A 20,959-nucleotide genomic window follows, 5' to 3' on the forward strand; every position below is an offset into this window, starting at 1 on the left:
GCCGAGGTTGTGGCAATAAGAGCCCTTTTTCTTTTTTTTTTTTTTTTTTTTTTGGTGGCGTGGGGGGAGGGGTTTGGGGCTATCAGGCAGCAGGTTTTTTTTGGGTGAGAACTCAGCTCAGGAGCTGGGTGTTGCAGAGCCTGCTGGGTCCTGGGCTGCCGAAGCGGCGACTGCGGCAGCTCGTGCCTATGTTTCTCCTTCTTGAGGCGCTTGCGATGCTACTTGTCCCAGTCCCGCAGCAGCTTCCGGAGGCGGGCATTGCTCGGGTCCACGTGGTACTTCTCCTTCCGCTCTTGCTGCAGTCGCTGCCGATTCTCACCGCTCCGGGGCATCTTGGCCATGCGCTCTTCCAAGAACTGCTCCCCGGTTGACGCTTCTGCTCCTCGCCCAGCTGCCGCACCCGCAGTGATTCCCGCTTGGCCCCCAGGCTCAGGTACCATTCGCACCCCTCAGCCTGCGGCTTCTGCGGCTGTTCCCGCGGTGGCCGTAAAGAAGCCACCCTGGAGGCGGCACCAGGAGCCGCGTAGCGCGGCCCCAGCTGCCAGTGAAGGGTCAGCGGGTCATCCAGGTCTGGCCGCCAGGCTCCTGGAGTCCAGGCCCAGGGTGGTCACCAGGCCCAGCAGGCTGTGCGCCTCCGCACGGGCACCGCCATCTTGCCCATTAGAATGCACTTTTGAGCTGGGTGTTGAAAATTGTGGACACCTGGCTGTAGCTAAGAGCTGAGGATGAGCAGCTGACCTTCTGCAGAGCTGTTGTACACAGACTGAGGGGCCAGAGTGTGGCGAGTCCACGGATCCTAACAAGGCATGGACATCTGGGTAAATGATACAGTTCATGGGCTGGGGAGCAGACCTCTAAGACCAAATGGAAGACTAGACCCCAGCCAGCCAGCGGGCGTGTGGAAGAAACGCCTTGCACGGCACCGTCAGACTGGTCAACCCATCCCTCCTCTGCAGGAGCTCACTCTCCAAGTTTACACCTGAGAAGAGGTAAGTGGGGTACAAATGGGGTGTACCATAGTGTGACCCCCTGGGCAATAACCCCTGACCTTCTGACCATGGTCTGGTAAGACTCTAAGTGTCATGATGAATTTATTCTTATATGATCCTCGTACTTCACTTTAGCATTTCTATTTTCAAGTCTCATTTCCTAAAATTTCATTTTGAGTCATTTCATATTCTTGAATATGATCCATACAGTAAACCTCCTGAAAAGTCATTGTACCTCTGTGGTCTAAGATGGTGCAGGATTCTCTCCATCTAGGCCTTATCAGGGCAAAGGAAACAAAATAAAAGCAATGTTAGTTGCTCTCATTCTGTAGCATAAATGAATTCTGGACACAGACTAGTCCATGGTTTTTCTATGCCTGACAGGCCTAGAAAGAGAAACATTCATCTCAAGGATTTCATCCTCCTTCCTACGTTGACTGCACACTGCCTGTCTCACTAACCCAATGGACATACTTCTTAGGCTCCAACATCAGATTTTTGCCAAAAATTCCCAAGGAAACTGTAAGCTAGCCCTATATAGGATCTAGACCTCCTTGACCTCATCCAGTTTCTTCTTTTTTTTTTTTTTTACATCTTTATTGGAGTATAATTGCTTTAAAACGATGTGTTAATTTCTGCTTTATAACAAAGTGATACATATATCCCCATATCTCTTCCCTCTTACGTCTCCCTCCCACCCTCCCTATCCCACCCCTCTAGGTGGTCACAAAGCACCGAGCTAATCTCCCTGTGCTATGTGGCTGCTTCCCTCTAGCTATCTCTTTTACATTTGGTAGTGTATATATGTCCATGCCACTCTCTCACTTTGTCCCAGTTTACCCTTCCCCCTCTCCGTGTCCTCAAGTCCATTCTCTGTGTCTGTGTCTTTATTCCTGTCCTGCCCCTAGGTTCTTCAGAAACGTTTTTTTTTTTTTAGATTCCATATATATGTGTTAGGATACGGTATTTGTTTTTCTCTTTCTGACTTATTTAACTCTTTATGACAGGTTCTAGGTCCATCCATCTCAATACAAATAACTCAGTTTCATTTCTTTTTATGGCTGAGTAATATTCCATTGTATACATGTGGCGCATCTTCTTTTTTTTTTTGTGGTACGTGGGCCTCTCACTGTTGTGGCCTCTCCCGTTGCGGAGCACAGGCTCCGGACACGCAGGCTCAGCGGCCATGGCTCACGGGCCTAGTTGCTCTGCGGCATGTGGGATCCTCCCGGACCGGGGCACAAACCCGTGTCCCCTGCATTGGCAGGCGGACTCTCAACCACTGCACCACCAGGGGAGCCCCTGGCACATCTTCTTTATCCATTCATCTGGCAATGGACACAGGTTGCTTCCATGTTCTGGCTATTGTAAATAGTGCTGCAGTGAACATTGTGGTAGATGTCTCTTTTTGAATTATGGTTTTCTCAGGGTATATGCTGAGTAGTGGGATTGCTGGGTCGTATGGTAGTTCTATTTTGAGTTTTTTAAGGACCCTCCATACTGTTCTCCATAGTGCCTGTATCAATTTATATTCCCACCAACAGTGCAAGAGGGTTCTTTTTTCTCCACACCCTCTCCAGCATTTATTGTTTGTAGACTTTTTGATGATGGCCATTCTGACCAGTGTGAGATGATACCTCATTGTAGTTTTGATTTGCATTTCTCTAATGATTAGTGATGTTGAGCATTCTTTCATGTGTTTGTTGGCGATCTGTATATCTTCTTTGGAGAAATGTCTATTTAGGTCTTCTGCCCATTTTTGGATTGGGTTTGTTTTTTTGATATTGAGCTGCATGAGCTGCTTGTAAATTTTGGAGATTAATCCTTTGTCAGTTGCTTCATTTGCAAATATTTTCTCCCATTCTGAGGGTTGTCTTTTAGTCTTGTTTAAGTTTTCCTTTGCTGTGCAAAAGCTTTTAAGTTCCATTAGGTTCCATTTGTATATGTTTGTTTTTATTTCCATTTCTCTAGGAGGTGTGTCAAAAAGGATCTTGCTGTGATATATGTTTTACAGTGTTCTGCCTGTGTTTTCCTCTAAGAGTTTTATAGTGTCTGGCCTTATGTTTTGGTCTTTAATCCATTTGGAGTTTATTTTTGTGTATGGTGTTTGGGAGTGTTCTAATTTCATTCTTTTACATGTAGCTGTCTAGTTTTCAAAGCACCACTTATTGAAGATGCTGTCTTTTCTCCATTGTATATTCTTGCCTCCTTTATCAAAAATAAGGTGACCTTATGTGTATGGGTTTATCTCTGGGCTGTTTATCCTGTGCTATTGATCTATATTTCTGTTTTTGTGCCAGTACTGTACTCTAACTTTGTAGTATAGTCTGAAGTCAGGGAGCCTGATTCCTCCAGCTCTGCCTTTTTTCTTAAGATTGCTTTGGCTATTCTAGTTCTGTGAAAAATGCCACTGGTAATTTGATAGGGATTGCATTGAATCTGTACATTGCTTTGAGTAGTATAGTAATTTTCACAATGTTGATACTTCCAATCCAAGAACATGGTATATCTCTTCTTCTCTTTTTATCATCTTTAATTTCTTTCATCAGTATCTTGTAGTTTTTTGCATACAGGTTTTTGTCTCCTTAGGTAGGTTTATTCCTAGGTAGTTTATTCTTTTTGTTGCAGTGGTGAATGGGAGTGTTTCCTTAATCTCTCTTTCAGAATTTTCATCATTAGTGTATAGGAATGCAAGAGATTTCTGTGCATTAATTTTGTATCCTGCTACTTTACCAAATTCATTGGTTAGCTCTAATAGTTTTCTGGTAGCATCTTTAGGATTCTCTATGTATAATATGTCATCTGCAAACAGTGACAGCTTTACTTCTTCTTTTCTCATTTGGATTCCTTTTATTTCTTTTTCTTCTCTGATTGCTGTGGCTAAAACTTCAAAAACTATGTTGAATAATAGTGGTGAAAGTGGACAGCCATGTCTTGTTCCTGATTTTAGAGGAAATGGTTTCAGGTTTTCACCATTGAGAATGATGTTGGCTGTGGGTTTGTCATATATGGCCTTTATTATGTTGAGGTAAGTTCCCTGTGTGCCTACGTTCTGCACGGTTTTTATCATAAATGGGTGTTGAATTTTGTAGAAAGGTTTTCTGCATCTACTGAGATGATCATATGGATTTTCTCCTTCAGTTTGTTAATATGGTGTATCACATTGTTTGGTTTGCGTATATTGAAGAATCCTTGCATTCCTGGGATAAACCCCACTTGATCATGATGTATGATCCTTTTAATGTGCTTTTGGATTCTATTTGCTAGCACTTTGTTGAGGAGTTTTGCATCTATGTTTATCAGTGATATTGGTCTGTAGTTTTCTTTTTTTGTGACATCTTTGTCTGGTTTTAGTATCAGAGTGATGGTGTCCTCGTAGAGTGAGTTGGGGAGTGTTCCTCCCTCTGCTACATTTTGGAAGAGTTTTAGAAGGATAGGTGTTAGCGCTTCTCTAAATGTTTGATAGAATTCGCCTGTGAAGCCATCTGGTCCTGGGCTTTTGTTTGTTGGAAGATTTTTAATCACAGTTTCAATTTCAGTGCTTGTGATTGGTCTGTTTATATTTTCTGTTTTCTCTTGGTTCAGTCTTGGAAGGTTGTGCTTTTCTAAGAATTTGTCCATTTCTTCCAGGTTGTCCATTTTATTGGCATAGAGTTGCTTGTAGTAATCTCTCATGATCCTTTGTATTTCTGCAGTGTCAGTTGTTACTTCTTTTTCTTTCCTAATTCTATTGATTTGAGTCTTCTCCCTTTTTTTCTTGATGAGTGTGGCTAATGGCTTATCAATTTTGTTTATCTGCTCAAAGAACCAGCTTTTAGTTGTATCGATCTTTGCTATTGTTTCCTTCATTTCTTTTTCATTTATTTCTGATCTGATCTTTATGATTTCTTTCCTTCTGCTAACTTTGGGGATTTTGTTCTTCTTTCTCTAATTGCTTTATGTGTAAGGTTAGTTGTTTATTTGAGATGTTTCTTGTTTCTTGAGGTAGGATTGTATTGCTGTAAACATCCCTCTTAGAACTGCTTTTGCTGCATCCCATAGGTTTTGGGTCGTCGTGTTTTCATTGTTATTTGTGTCTAGGTATTTTTTGGTTTCCTCAGTGTCTCTTGGTTATTTAGTAGTGTATTGTTTAGCCTCCATGTGTTTGTATATTTTACAGATTTTTTTTCCTGTAATTGATATCTACTCTCATAGCATAGTGGTTTGAAAAGATACTTGACACTATTTCAATTTTCTTAAATTTACCAAGGCTTAATTCGTGACCCAAGATATGATCTATCCTGGAGAATGTTCCAGGAGCACTTGAGAAGAAAGTTGTTTTTGGATGGAATGTCCTATAAATATCAATTAAGTCCCTCTTGTTTAATGTATATTTAAAGCTTGTTTTCCGTATTTATTTTCATTTTGGATGATCTGTCCATTGGTGAAAGTGGGATGGTAAAGTCCCCTACTATGATTGTGTTACTGTCGATTTCCCCTTTTATGGCTGTTAGCATTTGCCTTATGTGCTTAGGTGCTCCTATGTTAGATGCATAAATATTTACACTTGTTATATCTTCTTGTTGGATTGATGCCTTGATCATTATGTAGTGTCCATCTTTGTCTCTTGTAATAGTCTTTATTTTAAAGTCTATTTTGTCTGATATGAAAATTGGTACTCCAGCTTTCTTTTGATTTCCATTTGCATGGAATGTCTTTTTCCATCTCCTCACTTTCATTCTGTGTGTGTCCCTAGGTCTGAAGTGGGTCTCTTATAGACAGCATATATGTGGGTCTTGTTTTTGTATCCATTCAGCTTTTCAATGTCTTTTGGTTGGAGCATTTAATCCATTTACATTTAAGGTAGCTATTGATATGTGTGTTCCTTTTACCATTTTCTTAATTGTTTTGGGTTTGTTTTTGTAGGTCTCTTCCTTCTCTTGTGTTTCCTGCCTAGAAAAGTGCCTTAAGGATTTGTTGTAAAGCTGGTTTGGTGGTGCTGAATTCTCTTAGCTTTTGCTTGTCTATAAAGGTTTTAATTTCTCTATCAAATCTTAATGAGATACTTGCTTGATAGAGTACTGTTGGTTGTAGGTTTTTCCCTTTCATCACTTTAAATATGTCCTGCTACTCCCTTCTGACTTGCAGAGTTTCTGCTGAAAGATCAGCTGTTAACCTTATGGGGATTCCCTTGTGTGTTATTTGTTGTTTTTCCCTTGCTGCTTTTAATATTTTTTCTTTGCCTTCAATTTTTGATAGTTTGATTAATATGTGTCTTGGCATGTTTCTCCTTGGATTTATCCTGTATGGGACTCTTTGCACTTCCTGGACTTGATTGACTATTTCCTTTCCTATATTAGGGAAGTTTTCAGCTATAATCTCTTCAAATATTTTCTCAGTCACTTTCTTTTTCTCTTCTTCTTCTGAAACCCCTATAATTTGAATGTTGGTGCATTTAATGTTGTCCCTGGGGTCTCTGAGACTGTCCTCAATTCTTTTCATTCTTTTTTCTTTATTCTGCCCTGCGGTAGTTATTTCCAGTATTTTATCTTCCAGGTCACTTATCCGTTCTTCTGCCTCAGTTATTCTGCTATTGATTCCTTGTTAGAGAATTTTTAATATTCACTGTGTTGTTCATCGTTGTTTGTTTGCTCTTTAGTTCTTCTAGGTTCTTGTTAAACATTTCTTGTGTTTTCTCCATTCTATTTCCAAGATTTTGGATCACCTCTGAATTCTTGTTCAGGTAGACTGCCTATTTCCTCTTCATTTTTTTCTTCTGGTGGGTTTTTACCTTGCTCTTTCATCTGCTGTGTGTTTCTCTGTCTTCTCATTTTGCTTAACTTACTCTGTTTGGGGTTTCCTTTTCACAGGCTGCGGGTTTGTAGTTCCCGTTGTTTTTGGTGTCTGCCCCAAGTGGCTAAGGTTCGTTTAGTGGGTGTTTAGGCATCCTGGAGGAGGGAACTAGTGCCTATGTTCTAGTGGATGAGGTTGGATCTTGTCTTTCTAGTGGGCAGGACCATGTCTGGTGGTTTATTTTGGGATGTCTGTGACCTTATTGTGATTTTAGGCAGCCTCTCTGCTTTAGAGAGGGGTTGTGTTCCTGTCTTGCTAGTTGTTTGGCATAGGGTGTCCAGCACTGTAGCTTGCTCGTCTCTGAGTGGAGCTTGGTCTTAGCGTTGAGATGGAGATCTCTGGGAGAGCTTTCACTGTTTGATATTACATGGAGCTGGGAGGTCTCTGGTGGACCAATGTCCTGAACTTGGCTCTCCCACCTCAGAGGCACAGGCCTGAAACCTGGCTGGAGCACCAAGACCCTGCCAGCCACACAGCTCTGAAGAAAAGGGAGAAGGAAGGAAAGAAAGAAAGAGAGAGAGAGAAAGAAAGAAAGAAAGAGGAAAAAAAGTTATTAAAAATAAAATAATTATTAAAAATAAAAAGAATTATAAATAATTAAAAAAAAAGAAAGAATGAAAGAAGAGAACAACCAAACCAAAAAAAAAAAAAAATCCACCAGTGATAACAAGCACTAAATACTATACTAAAAAAAAAAAAAAAAGGGCACACAGAACCCTAGGACAAATGGTCAAAGAAAAGCTATACAAACAAAATCACACAAACTCCACCGCCTCAATTTTGGGATGATTCGTTGTCTATTCAGGTATTCCACAGATGCAGAGTACATCAAGTTGATTGTGGACATATAATCCGCTGCTCCTCAGGCTACTGGGATAAATTTCCCTTTCCCTTCTTTGTTCACACAGCTCCTGGGGTTCAGCTTTGGATTTGGCCCCATCTTGCGTGTAGGTCGCCTGAAGGTGTCTGTTCTTCGCTCAGAGAGGATGGGGTTAAAGGAGCAGCTGATTAGGGGGCTCTGGCTCACTTAGGCCGGGGGGAGGGAGGGGTGCGGAATGCGGGAGAGCCTGCGGTGGCAGAGGCCGGCGTGACGTTGCACGAGTTTGAGGCGCACCGTGCGTTCTCCCAGGGAGGTTGTCCCTGGATCACGGGACCCTGGCAGTGGCGGGTTGCAGAGGCTCCCCGGAAGGGGGGTGTGGATAGTGACCTGTGCTTGCACACAGGCTTCTTGGTGGCTGCAATAGCAGCCTTAGCATTTCATGCCTGTCTCTGGTGTCCTCTGGCTATCAAGCCGAGGCTCGTGCCTGTCTCTGGAGCTTGTTTAGGCGGTGCTCTGAATCCCCTCTCCTCATGCACCCGGAAACAACTATCTCTTGCCTCTTAGGCAGTTCCAGACTTTTCCCCGGACTCCCTCCCAGCTAGCTGTGGTGCACTATCCCCCTTCAGGCTGTGTTCATGCAGCCAACCCCAGTTCTCTCCCTGCGATCCAATCGAAGCCCGAGCCTCAGCTTCCAGCCCCCGCCCGCCCCAGCAGGTGAGCAGACAAGCCTCTCGGGCTGGTGAGTGCTGGTCGGCACCAATCCTCTGTGAGGGAATCTCTCCACTTTGTTCTCTGCACCTCTGTTGCTGTGCTCTCCTCCGTGTCTCTAAAGCTTCCCCTCAGCCACCCCTGCCCCCCGTCTGTCAGTTGAAGGGGCTTCCTAGTGTGTGGAAACTTTCCCTCCTTCACAGCTCCCTCCCACTGGTGCAGGTCCCGTTCCTATTCTTTTGTCTCTGTTTATTCTTTTTTCTTTTGCCCTACCCATGTACATGGGGAGTTTCTTGCCTTTTGGGAAGTCTGAGGTCTTCTCCCAGTGCTCAGTAGGTGTTCTGTAGGAGTTATTCCACATGTAGGTGTATTTCTGATGTATTTGTGGTGAGGAAGGTGATCTCCATGTTTTACTCCTCTGCCATCTTGAAGGTCTCCCCTCCCTCATCCAGTTTCTATAGATCCTTTCTATCAAGTGTAGATCTTCCTTCCAGAAACCGCCTTGCTTCCATTTTGGCCTCATTGCTCTTGCAGGATGCCAAGAATTATCATGGGTGTCCTACTTTCTTCAAAGCTGAGTTCACAAAAAGTCATGCCTACTGTCTTAGTCTTCTCAGGCTGTCATGCCAAAATACCACAGACTGGGTGCCTTAAACAACATACTTTAAGTCCCACCCTCATGACTAATCAAACCCTAATTTCCACCCAAAGGCTGCATATCCAAATACCATCACACTGGAGATTAGGCTTCAATATATGAATCTGTGGGGGAGAACAAACATTCAGTCTAAAACATTCTACCCCTAGCCCCCTTCTCCAAATTTATGGCTTTCTCTCATGCAAAATACATTAATTCCATCTCAGCAGTCCCCAAAGTTTTCACTCTTTCCAGCATCAACTCTAAAGTCTGAAGTCCAAAATCTCATCTAAATATAATCTAAATTAGACATAAGTGAGACTGAAGGTATAATTCATCCTGAGGCAGAATTCCCCTCCAGCTGTGAATCTGTCAAAGAAGACAAGTTATGCGCTTCCAAAATACAGTAATGGTACAGGAATAGGTTAGACATTCCCATCCCATGGGAGAAATAGGAAAGAAGTAAAGGGTGACAGGTCTCAAGAAGATCCAAAACCTAGCAAGGCAGATTCCACCTCATCTTAAGGCTCCAGAATAATCCTCATTGGTTCAATGCTCTGACCCACTGGGGTGGCAGTTCCATCTTCTAGACCCATGGTCCCATCTTCAGATCCCCTGGGGTTGATAGTCCATTCCTCAAGGCTCTGCCAGGTGGCAGTAAGCTCCCAAGGATGGAGCACCCCTGTCCCCAGGGCTCTGGACAGCACACAGTACAGTGGAGGCAGTCCTGGTCATCTCTGAATCCCCTTCAGGATCATTCTTTTCTTTTCTCAAAGCATGGCACACATTCACAGCTGAGTAGCTGTATGGTTCAGTCCTGTAGGATCAATTAATTTTGACAATTTCTTTTTTTTTTCTGTCCCTTTTATCACCAGATGCTAGTGTTTCACTTGTATAATCCCATCTCTATTCCTGGCTTCTGCTGAGATGGTGGCTTAATGAATGGTACCCATGATCATGAATGGTACCCATGATCTCTTTTTCAAATGGTTGTTCAGTTATCCTCTTAGTGTTCTCTTCAGAACAGACTTTCTCATTTTTTTGCAGTATGGATAAACTAATAATTTCGCAATATCTGCACATTCTGGTTCATTTTCCCTTAACTATTCTATCTTCATCCCTCTCCTTTTGCATTTTACTATAAGCAGTAAGGGAGACCCAGGCCACACCTTCAATACTTTGCCTAGAAAGCTCCTCTGCTAAATATCTGATTTCATCACTCACAAATTCTATCTTCCACAAAACACTAGAACACATTTTAGCCTTTACTACTTTATAACAAGGATCTCCTTTCTTCCAGTTTCCAATAACGTGTTCCCCATTTCCATCTAAGCTTTCACCAGAATTGCCTTTAGCTTCCATATTTCTAGCACAGACCTCAAAACTCTGCCAGCCTCTACCCGTTACCAGTTCCTAAGTGACTTCCACACTTTTAGCTATTTGTTGCAACAGTATCCACTTCTTGATACCAAAATCTGTATTAGTCTGCTCAGGCTGCCATAGCAAAATATCACATATGGGGTGACTTAAACAATGGAAATTTATTTTCTTGCAGTTCTGGAGGCTTGGAAGTCCAAGGTCATGGTGCTAGATGATTCCATTTCTGGTAAGGGCTCTCTTCCTGGCTTGCAGGTGGCTGCCTCCTTGCGACATCCTCAACCCAGTTACCCCCCAAAGGCTCCATTTCCAAATAGCATCACATTGGGATTTAGGGTTTCAGTATGTGAATTTTGTGGGGGACACAAACATTCAGCCCAAACAACTACTTAGCATGAATGTATGTTTGTTGCTCACAGACCTAGCTGCTAAGGGTGGATGGAGATCATATTCCCTTGCTTTATGATCCAGCCCTCTGATTATCCCTCTTGATTTGTTTTCCTCCAGCCCCTCTTAGTATGACTGTTTGAACTTGGATCACACCATCCACAGGAGAAGTTTGCGTGCATTTTGGTCCACATAACATAATTTATGAATTTGTGTAATCACTGTTGTCCCTTCCCCAGAGTATCTCCCACCTCAAAACCCAGCACTTGTATTTTTTCCTCCACTTCAGTTACATCTTCTGGCCAGTGTAGATGTTTCCTTGGTTCACTAAGAAATAGTACAGGACCAGAACTCAAACATACTTGACAGGTGTGTGGTGCTGCTGAGAATTACCCTGATGACCGAGTGATGTGAAGACAGCCGGCCACAAATTTCACGTTAACTCTCAATCTCAGGCTTTGTGTTAGCTCTCAATCTGTTTATTATAGTTTCCAGTGCTCTGTGTTGTTTGCTTAACTTTTGGCATTCTGTCTTTAGTGATTTGACCATTTGGAGGTCAGCTTGACCCAGGCAGACAGCAATCTGACAGTCTAATTTCTTTCATGCCATCTGAGGGGTCCTCTGAGTTGCAGCTGGGAGAAATTCAATGCTAATTGTTGATGTGTTGAAAGCTTGTGGTGTCCATCTTCAAAATCAGGCGAGAGACGTTTCCAGCTGGCTAGGACTTCAACAGAGTAATTCAACGCTTAAGTCGTGGACCCATGACAAATAGATCCTATAGGTCTCTGCTAGTTAAAGGGAAATATCAGAAAGAGATTGGGTGGCTTCTTAAAAAATTTAGATACAAAGAGGGAAGGAGGAAAACATGGGAAAAAGAAAGAAAAGGATAACAAATGGTTTTTATACATGAACATTTTCTCATCTTAATATAAGAAATAGGGAGACTTTTTTTTCTTTTACTGTTGAATCTGCTTCTGATCTTAATCATGATTTAAAATTCGCTGTTGGCTACGGAGTACGGGTATTTCATCTTTGTCTTTAACATCGGTGAAGTTGTGGTAAGGTGTCCCTGGACTTGAAAGAACACAAATAGTTCAGAGGTTTTATGGGAAGGTTTTCAAGCATGGGACAATTTGCAGTCAAGAAATCTTCATTAAATTCTAAACTCTTCAATTAAAGATGGTATATCAATTATTTAAGCTCCCGGGACCTGAATATCCACATTTGCCAGTTGAAAGGGTTGATGAAATGACACCTAAGACTTTCAGAATTTCTAATAGAAGTATTCTGTGCTCTGCTATGCTCTGCTATGCTATGCTATTCTGTTCTTCGGCGTTCTTGAAATCATTCATAGATGGGAAAATCATTTAATTTATCATCCAAACCAGGACAGTTTTGATATCCTTCAAAGTCAAAATGAAATATTGCTTTGTAAAAGAATTAACCTTTTAAAAAGTTTGAAAGATCACAGAGGGAGATGGGGTAATTTAATTAAAACTTTTTATGGATTTTGGAAATAAAAATTCCACTGCTAATAAAGAACACTTTCTTTACATGTATGTTGACACTCTTGCACCCCCAGCTTTAACGGTGTTGGGAGCCATGCCTGGAGTTGCCATTCAAAGGGCTCCTTTGCTAAGAACCCTACCTTAGTGTGCTGCTGCCTCCCACCCACCTATGGGTCAGGAGTCCCTCCTTGGGGTTCCCACAGCACCAGTGCAAATCCCTAGCACAGGAGCCAGTACACTGTTTTATAATTGTTAGTTTCCTTGCTTGTCTTCTTGAGAAGATGGAGGGCAAAATCTGGCTCTTTCATCTCTGTCACCCTAGGACATGGGCATCAGGGCTGAGACTAAAGGAAGACAAGTCATTCCCTCTCAGGGTCGTGTCATGTCGTGTCGTGTCATGCAGGGCGAGCACTTGTGTGGACCTGAGCGTGATGCCTCCTGACGTTTGGTCCCCTAGGTGCCTTGCTTGCCTCACTCTAGTCCAGGCCCTGATGGGCAGAGTGCTTAGCACATAATAATCCTGTAGAAAAACCAGTGACATGAGCAAATACTGAACTTTGGAGTCAGAGTTCGTTTTTATTATTATTATTTTTTTTTTTTTTTTTGCGGTACGTGGGCCTCTCACTGTTGTGGCCTCTCCCGTTGTGGAGCACAGGCTCCGGACGCGCAGGCTCAGCGGCCATGGCTCACGGGCCCAGCCGTTCCACGGCATGTGGGATCTTCCCGGACCGGGGCACGAACCCGTGTCCCCTGCATTGGCAGGCGGACTCTCAACCACTGCACCACCAGGGAAGCCCCAGGGTTCGTTTTTAAATGTAGGTTTTATTATTATTTCAGAATGGTGAGGCCAACAGATCAGAAGATGATTGCCATTGAAAAGACGGTTTGTTACTCACAGTTCCCAAGAGGAGGGGGCATGCCACACTATGCAGGGGTCACATGGGGAAGCATCAGGGCTGGTAAGCCACTTGTAGGCCAGTCCTTTACTAGCTCTGGAAATTGTCTAGTCCTCGGAAGGCAGTCTCTCCAGGTCAGCAAGGCTCCAAGATGTCAAAGCATCAGAATGAAAAGACGTGTGTAATCCAGGCCTGACAGTTTGAATATGTGCTGCCATATATAAGCCTCATGGCCTGAAGCATATACCAGCCTGTCTCAGAAAACAGGAGTGTTAATAATGCAACAACCTTACTGGGTTGTCATGACGATTAGAGCAAGGAGCCTGGTACACAGTAGATGCTCAAGAAATGACAAACATTAGTCAGTATGCACAGTAGAATATCTATAACATGGCATATGCATTTGTGCATATATACCACAGTTTGTGTGGGGAGAGAGCTTTGTTGTTGTTTTGAAAATGACCTCCACTTTTGGCCACTTCTTTGAATCATATTCTGAATAATTCTGCAAAATAGACTAACTGCTCCTGGAAACTTGAGTCTCTCTCTCCAGGATCCTAAAACTTTTTGCTTTGAACAAGGCTAAAAATAACCCAAGTACCCTCCTTCCCTGTGGGATGATGGTGCTACAGACTTCACAGAGGAAGTCAGGAGATTCAGGGGACTGTGGACGTGTATTCCAAAGAAAGTTTCTGGAACTTTCCAAAGCTTCAAAAAGGAGTTAGTTCTGAATGCTTTATAAGTTTCAGAAGAAGCTCTCTCTAGGCTGGTACGGTGACAGCAGCAGTTTCTTCCGACATCAAGCAGGAATTTTTATTAGCACAAGGGCTTGTTAAAGAGAGGCCCTAAACGTGGCACATGGAAGCAGCAGTGGACAAAGGATCAGTTTTGTCATCAAGCATTAGCTTTCACTTGACAGCATTTAGGGATCAGGGGTTATATAGAACCATTAACTTCAGACCTTTGCCTCCCATATCAGGGTTAACATCAGTGGGTTGGAAGAGAAGAGAAATCACAAATGATGTGTTGTGTGAGCTGCAAAGAAGAGGTACTGTGTTTGTGGTAGAGAGAAACATAGCACCGTTCTCCGGGGACCTGTGCTAGTCTCATGCTGTCATTCTGTGTAAAATAGGATCCTGATCAGGAATCCTATGACAGTGAGAAGCCTTCCCCTGGGCCTCCTTCAGGGGTTGGAGTGGGTCTTTGCCAGGCAGCGTTAGGAGGCTGACACTGCTTAAACTGAGCCTAAATATACACAGAGACTAGAGTGTGGGCAGCATAAACATGTTCTTTACTTCTCTCATTATAACAGTCTAAAACATTTCCTTGGAATCTTCCATTTCATTCCTTCCTGCACTAAGAAGCACCCATGTACTTTGGAACAAGGACAGTGAGTCCATATACTGTTGTGGCCTCCATACTCAAAAACAGCGTTATTAAGTGGTCTCTTTAGTCTTTTTAGCCATTTTTGTGTATTTCTTTCAAGAAATAGCTACTGTAGCATTTAATGTAACTTTTGTATTGCAGAATTTGTTGACGGAATATATGTTGCAGCACTGACCTTTGGAAATTACTTTCCTTATGAGATAATTTATAACCTGTAGAAGATATTTGGTGTCTTAATGTTTTCTTTCAGTCTCTTACTCTGTTACTGTTTCTTTTTATTGCATTAAGTAGACCCAGTACACAGGGAAGCTTCCAGGATGAAAATAGTTATTTTCCAAACAGCTTCTGAGGGGTAGACTGAGGTAAGGTCCAGGGCTACGCACCTGTAAGCCTGATTAACCTTGTGTTGTTCAATTAAAGCTCTTAGTTCAGGTAAAAAAGAAGGAAGAGGAGGAAGGGGCGGGGGGTAAAATGTTGTTAAGTTTTTTTTTTGTTTGAGCATTTACAGAGTGCCAGGCCTCTTGCTATGCTTTTTACATATTTTCCTAGACAACCTCCATCACAGCTCTTTGAGGCAGGTGTTATTGTCATCTCCATTTCATAGATAAGAGCATTGAACCACAGTGAAGTTAGTTGTCCAAGATCCCAATTACTGGGTCAGTCACAAATCAAACCTAATCCTGATGAAACAGTTCAATTATTTTTCTTTATCAGATTATATATATAGTTATTAATTAAGATCAAATGCCACTTAACTTGCAAAATCTTTCTCCACTCTTCAATCCTTCTCCACAGTGGAATACATTGTAAACTCTTCTTGATTTCTTTCCTGATCTATATCTCCATATTTCTAAAAACTGTGATTATATTGGGCTTCTTTATTTATCAAGCTCATCACCTTCCTATGATGGTTCATATGAATTTATTTTGCCTCCATGTATTCTTGCTCTGATTCCTCCCCTCTCATTCTCCCCATCACAGTATTCATTATTTCTGTATAAATGATGTCTTCTGCCAATTGAGTGATTCTTTTTTCTTCTTTTTATAATTTAACATTTTTTCTTAGACTTAATATTTACCTAATTACTTCATTCACTGAATTAGCTACATTTTTCTTACAGATTTCTTCTCAAATGTTCAGTAGATCTATCAACATTGACTCTTCAGATGAGCTCTGAGTCTTATCACATGTCCCCAGAGATCATCTTTTTCCTTTCCTTCCAGGAGAGACTGGTTTCCTTTCACCACAATCCTGTTGGATACCTTGCATCCATGTCTTTCTAAGCTTGCACACTCGTTTCTGGTAGCCCATAGCCTCCAGTAATTTATTTTAAAAAGGATTGTTGTTGTTTGTTCGTTTGTTTTGAGCTTCCTTTCTCTTACATTGTTGAGCAGTTTGGCTGAGTAAGAATTCTAAGTTGAAAATCATAATTTAAACAATGATGCTTCATTCCTTTTTAGTTTTCTGTGGTGCTGTTGAAAAGTCCTATGCCATTCCGGATCCTGTTCTATTACATGTGATCTCTCTTTTCAGCTTTAAAAGCTTGTAGGAGGTTCTCTTTATGCTCACTGCTCTGACACATCCCTATGATATGCACTGGGGTGTGTGTGTGTGTGTGTATTTTGTGCTTTTTTTTTTTTTTTTGGTCTTGGAATCTCAGTTCTTTCTTTTTCTGATGATTCCTGTCCTTCAATACTGGAAATTTTTCTTGCATTATTTCTTTAATAATGTAATAATACTTATTTCTTTTATAATTTCCTCCCTTCTGATTATTCTATTTCTATTCTCTTTATTTATCTTTTAATTTTCTTATCATATCTCTTCAATCTCTCTCATTTTTTATTTTTGCTATTTGGAAGTGACCTTAAACTGTTGAGATTCAAAGCTTTCTATCTTTTAAAAAGGTTCCTGATGTAAGATTTTCAACATCTATGAGTTTTAAAAAAATTACTTATTTTAAAGCATTCTGCTCTCGTGATATCTTCTCTTATTTCTCCTGGGATATAATAGTCTTTCCTTTAAATCTGTTTTATTTTTATTTATCTAATTCTTGCTCTCTACATTTTCCCTGTGTCTTTGAGGTTTCTACTTTTTTGTTGGTTTTGGTTTCTGTTCTGTTTTTTATGTTGAAAATTTTATTTAGTTGTTGGTGTTCTTTGGCTACCCATTTTATTTTTAAAAAGGAGACATGAAAATGCTCATTCAAAGCTCTGTGTCCAGGCATGTGACATAAACTTTGTAGTTTCATTGTACGGTGATTTGTAGCAGAGAAAGCTTTTTACTGGAGAATTATCACTTGATATCATTGTCTGGAGATATTTTCTATAGAGCTATTTTATTCTTGTAGTGAGGAAGCTTCTCTTCACATGGGATGTGGGGTGGGTGAAAACCTCAGTGTTTACTTGGCAGATTTCAACTGTGTTCAGATGCATGCCTCACTCAGACCCTCCCTGTGACCTTGGTCCTCCATGTCCTACCCCTTTCTCAGGACCAAAGGTCATGCTGCCCTTTCCCAGCGGGTTCCCTTCTGCAGGCACTTTACGTACAGCTTCCTTTACTTTGTTAACTCTACTACCAATTGTCCATTTGCTTTCCAGCTTCCTCAAACTTTGTCAAATCTTTTCTTTACCATTGCTGTTTCTCCTTTTTCCTTTGCCTTTGTTGGAAGGCCCTGTTAAATTCCTCTATTATTTCATTAGAGTTTATTGCAGAAAAAGTAGATAAACACGCATAGCTCATCTGCTCTGCTTAATAGCAATCCTTACTGTTCCTCATTGTTTTTTAATATATACTCTGTGCTTGCAACATGCCTTTACAGTTTGTGTGCTTTTCTCCTGTGCATCATGTTTTACATCCTTGTGATGCTTTACAGTTTAAGCACATGTTGGGACTTCACTGGCGGTCCAGTGGTAAAGAATCTGCCTTCCAGTGCAGGGGACGTGGGCTCAATCCCTGGTCAGGAAAGTAAGATGCCACATGCTGAGGGGCAAATAAGCCCATGTGTCTCCAACTACTGAGTTCATGCACCTCAACTAGAAAGCCCGTTTGCTGCAAACTACAGAGCCCACGCACCACAACTAGAGAGACCACATGCCACAATGAAAGATCCCACATGCCACAACGAAGACCTGACACAGCCAAAAATAAATAAATAAATAAATTTAAAATAAATAAATGTGCTTAGAAAAATAAAATAAAATACCAAATTTCAGATTTCTAAAAAAAAAAAGCAGTACATGTTTAGAAGCACTATCTCACTTTTTTCCTAGAAAAATCCTTGGTCTAAGACACAGTATATTATTCTATTTTGCATACTTGACAGATGGAGGGACTTCCACCCAGGGAGTTTAACTAACATGCCCAAGATCACTCAGTCAAGTTTCTCAAGCTTCCCCAATTACAGGATTTTGCCTCCCCTCCACTCTACCTCTCAGGCCTAATTTGTGGCAACTTTATAAAATAAATAAATAAAGGGAAGAAGCAGATGAATTTCAAACACTTAGTTTGAAAAATCTTATTTCTAAACTAAACTGAATTTTCAAAACTAGGTTGGATTTTGGTGTATTTTGTGACGCACAGTCATTATTGCAGTGAACAATTGAGATGTGACTGAAATAATAGATCTGTGCTGTTCTGGTGTCTGTAGAAACATTTAGAGAAGCAAACAATTTGTTGGGTTGGGAGGAGTTAAAAATGAGGGGCACAGTTTACCTATTAAAGTGCTTTTAACATCAACATTAGGTAGGTTCATTGTGTAGCATGAACAAAACTGACAGCCACATCTGTAGGGCTTTTTTTTTTTTTTGCAGTACGCGGGCCTCTCCCGTTGCGGAGCACAGGCTCCGGACGCGCAGGCTCAGTGGCCATGGCTCACGGGCCCAGCCGCTCCGTGGCATGTGGGATCTTCCCGGACCTGGGCACGAACCCGTGTCCCCTGCATCGGCAGGCGGACTCGCAACCACTGCGCCACCAGGGAAGCCCTGTAGGGCTTTCTCCATCTCTGGCCATCATTTAATGGAGCTAATGCATGTTTATTACAGCATGGTTCCCATTAAACAACAGCCTAGCTATTAGACAGAAAATTCCTGCAAGCAACATGATGCACTTTCTGCAAAGGAACGTCTTGACCACAGAGGCCCTGCTGTGATGATGCTGACAACGTCACGTTCTGTGGGCTGGAGGGATGCGAGGCAGGGGCCCTTGGCCTTCATAGCCCAGTCTGCTTGGAAGCCCTCTGGTGGAATTGAGGCAGGTCTGTGTTGCTTCCCTGGAGGCAGGGACTGAGGATTGGCCAGGCTGACATCTTCCTCCCAGGCCCTCTCTAGTCAGATGCCTGGATCCTGAGGTCTGAGCTCTAGCTGAGGATGCCAGCTTCCCCTTTTTCTGTGGAGAGAGCTTGCTGGGTTGGAGCCCTGTCTGTGGAAAAGGCAGCCCTGAACAATCCCTGTGCCGTATTCCCCATCTCACTGGCTCTGAGACATTTGAATAATTCCTCAAGTCCTGAATCAAAGAACAGTCCTCATCTTGCTGAATCTCTAGCTAGCCACTCAGTCAACTGTCTGCCCTCTTCCACACCCTGCTTGAATACCATCATGTCTATAAAATCTTCTCTGAGTCCAGAAATAATGAATCTCTCCAATTCTTACTGTCTTCATGTGCTATTTATGCTCTGTCTGGTACTTATTTCGCTGTGCCCTGCATGGTGAGGACAACAGTGGGCTGATGCCAGTGATGGTGCTGTTAGGACAACATATGCTTCAGAGGCAGCCTTCTGTTTGAATCCTCTTTCTGCTTCCCACGTAGTCCAGTCTCCCTGTGTCTCGGTTTCCTCATCTGTAAAATGGAGACAGTAATACTCTCCTTTCCAAGTTGTAATAGAGATGTAGGATAAAAATGTACATGCATCGTCTGACACTAACATCATCTTTCTTTCTTTTCGCTTTTGTGTTAGTTACAAATGATTTATTAGTTTAGATTATACTTTTTCATTAAATGTAATGTTATATTTTACGTTTGAGAATCTGCCTTTTGAAAAACCTATGTTTGCACCTACAGACCCTACCTAAGTCTCCCTGTGTCTCTCTTCATGAATTTACCCATCAGTAAGAAAATGCTGCTACTTTACCATTAGGTTGGTTGCTTTCTGTCATGGGCCCAAGTTTGGGCTGACTCCTCTCCATTTCCCTCTGAGCTCCCTTTCTCTTCACTTGTGCACATCACTGTGATGACCACTTTGGGCTGTTGGATGTTCTGGATGGTGATCATAGAATCAAGATGGACCTCCTGAGCTCGCGATCTGCATCCTCACCCGGCAGGGGAAGCTTCCTAAGAGTTAGAGCTTCATTCCCTGATGCCTGGATCTCAGTGCTTTGCCCTGGGAGAAGAGGACCAGGTTGCCATTGGCCACCACCAATATCAAAGAATAGTTCTGTGTATAGCCATCATGACTCCTTATCTCGTGCTTTACAGCTGTTTCAGTGTTTTGATAGGTACTCTCTACTGCAATTCATACTACTGACTTGGAGGGGGTCACATACCGCCTCTATGGGTGGCGACATTGAGACTCAGGGGTGTAGGAGATGACCCCCAAGTCAGCCAGCAGATGCAAACCTGCATCTCACATCCTCTGATTGCAAGTTGGTGCCTGGTCTCCATCTTCTCCATGCTGCTATAGAGGCTTCTGCTGCTGGTACCCACTCTCATCTTGTCATACTAATCCCACAGAGACAGACCCCCAGAAACTCACAACACACTTGCAGGATGTGATTCATTCTCCCTAGAACAGGGAGACCAGAAAGACATTTTGTTTCAGACCATCTGCTTGAAAGAACTCCTGCCTGACCTCACCCTGGGCCTATTGTAGAACTGTGAAGGAGGGGTACAGCTTGAAAAGGCATCTTCTGTGATTGCTACACATCACTCTAGGGGGAGATCTCCCTCCACTCAATGCTTTTGGCCTTTTGGGAGAATGTTTCCCCATTTACTGAAGGCCAAGTCCTTTGAGAAGACTGTACTGCTGCGCATACTGATTTATACTGATCCTTCCAGCGAGCTGTGTAGAAGATTCATTTACCAGGTGGATGGTTGGGAGTTTATGGGGATTCTTACCTTAGACCCAACTGTGTCTTTTAACCATTGAGTTCTATTATTCTGTAATTTTTACTTCATCTCTTTAGGAAGGGAATTTCTTGTCAGCTAGGACTATATGCCACTTTTTACAACATAAATATAGTCTCTTAATGACAAAAGGAAGTGCAGGGTCTAGAAAATATAGCTCAGTCTGAAATCATGCACAAGAAAATGCAAGTCTCACTGGGAGTAGGGGAGTTAGAAAGAATGACAAACCCAGACTTGCAACAGAGGCGTGGAGCCAGCATGGCAAGCTTGAGTCCCCTCAAGTAGTCGGGACCTGTGTGTA

At 42.3% G+C, this 20,959-nt stretch overlaps 1 pseudogene; it reads right to left on the bottom strand.

Annotated features, from left to right (window-relative positions):
- Nucleotides 1-117: 117 nt before the first annotated feature.
- LOC112401084 (growth arrest and DNA damage-inducible proteins-interacting protein 1-like) lies at nucleotides 118-20,244 on the bottom strand (annotated as a pseudogene).
- Nucleotides 20,245-20,959: the final 715 nt, after the last annotated feature.

Source organism: Neophocaena asiaeorientalis, unplaced genomic scaffold, assembly GCF_003031525.2.
Source record: "Neophocaena asiaeorientalis asiaeorientalis breed wild unplaced genomic scaffold, Neophocaena_asiaeorientalis_V1.1 scaffold943, whole genome shotgun sequence".
Taxonomy (NCBI): Eukaryota; Metazoa; Chordata; class Mammalia; order Artiodactyla; family Phocoenidae; genus Neophocaena; species Neophocaena asiaeorientalis.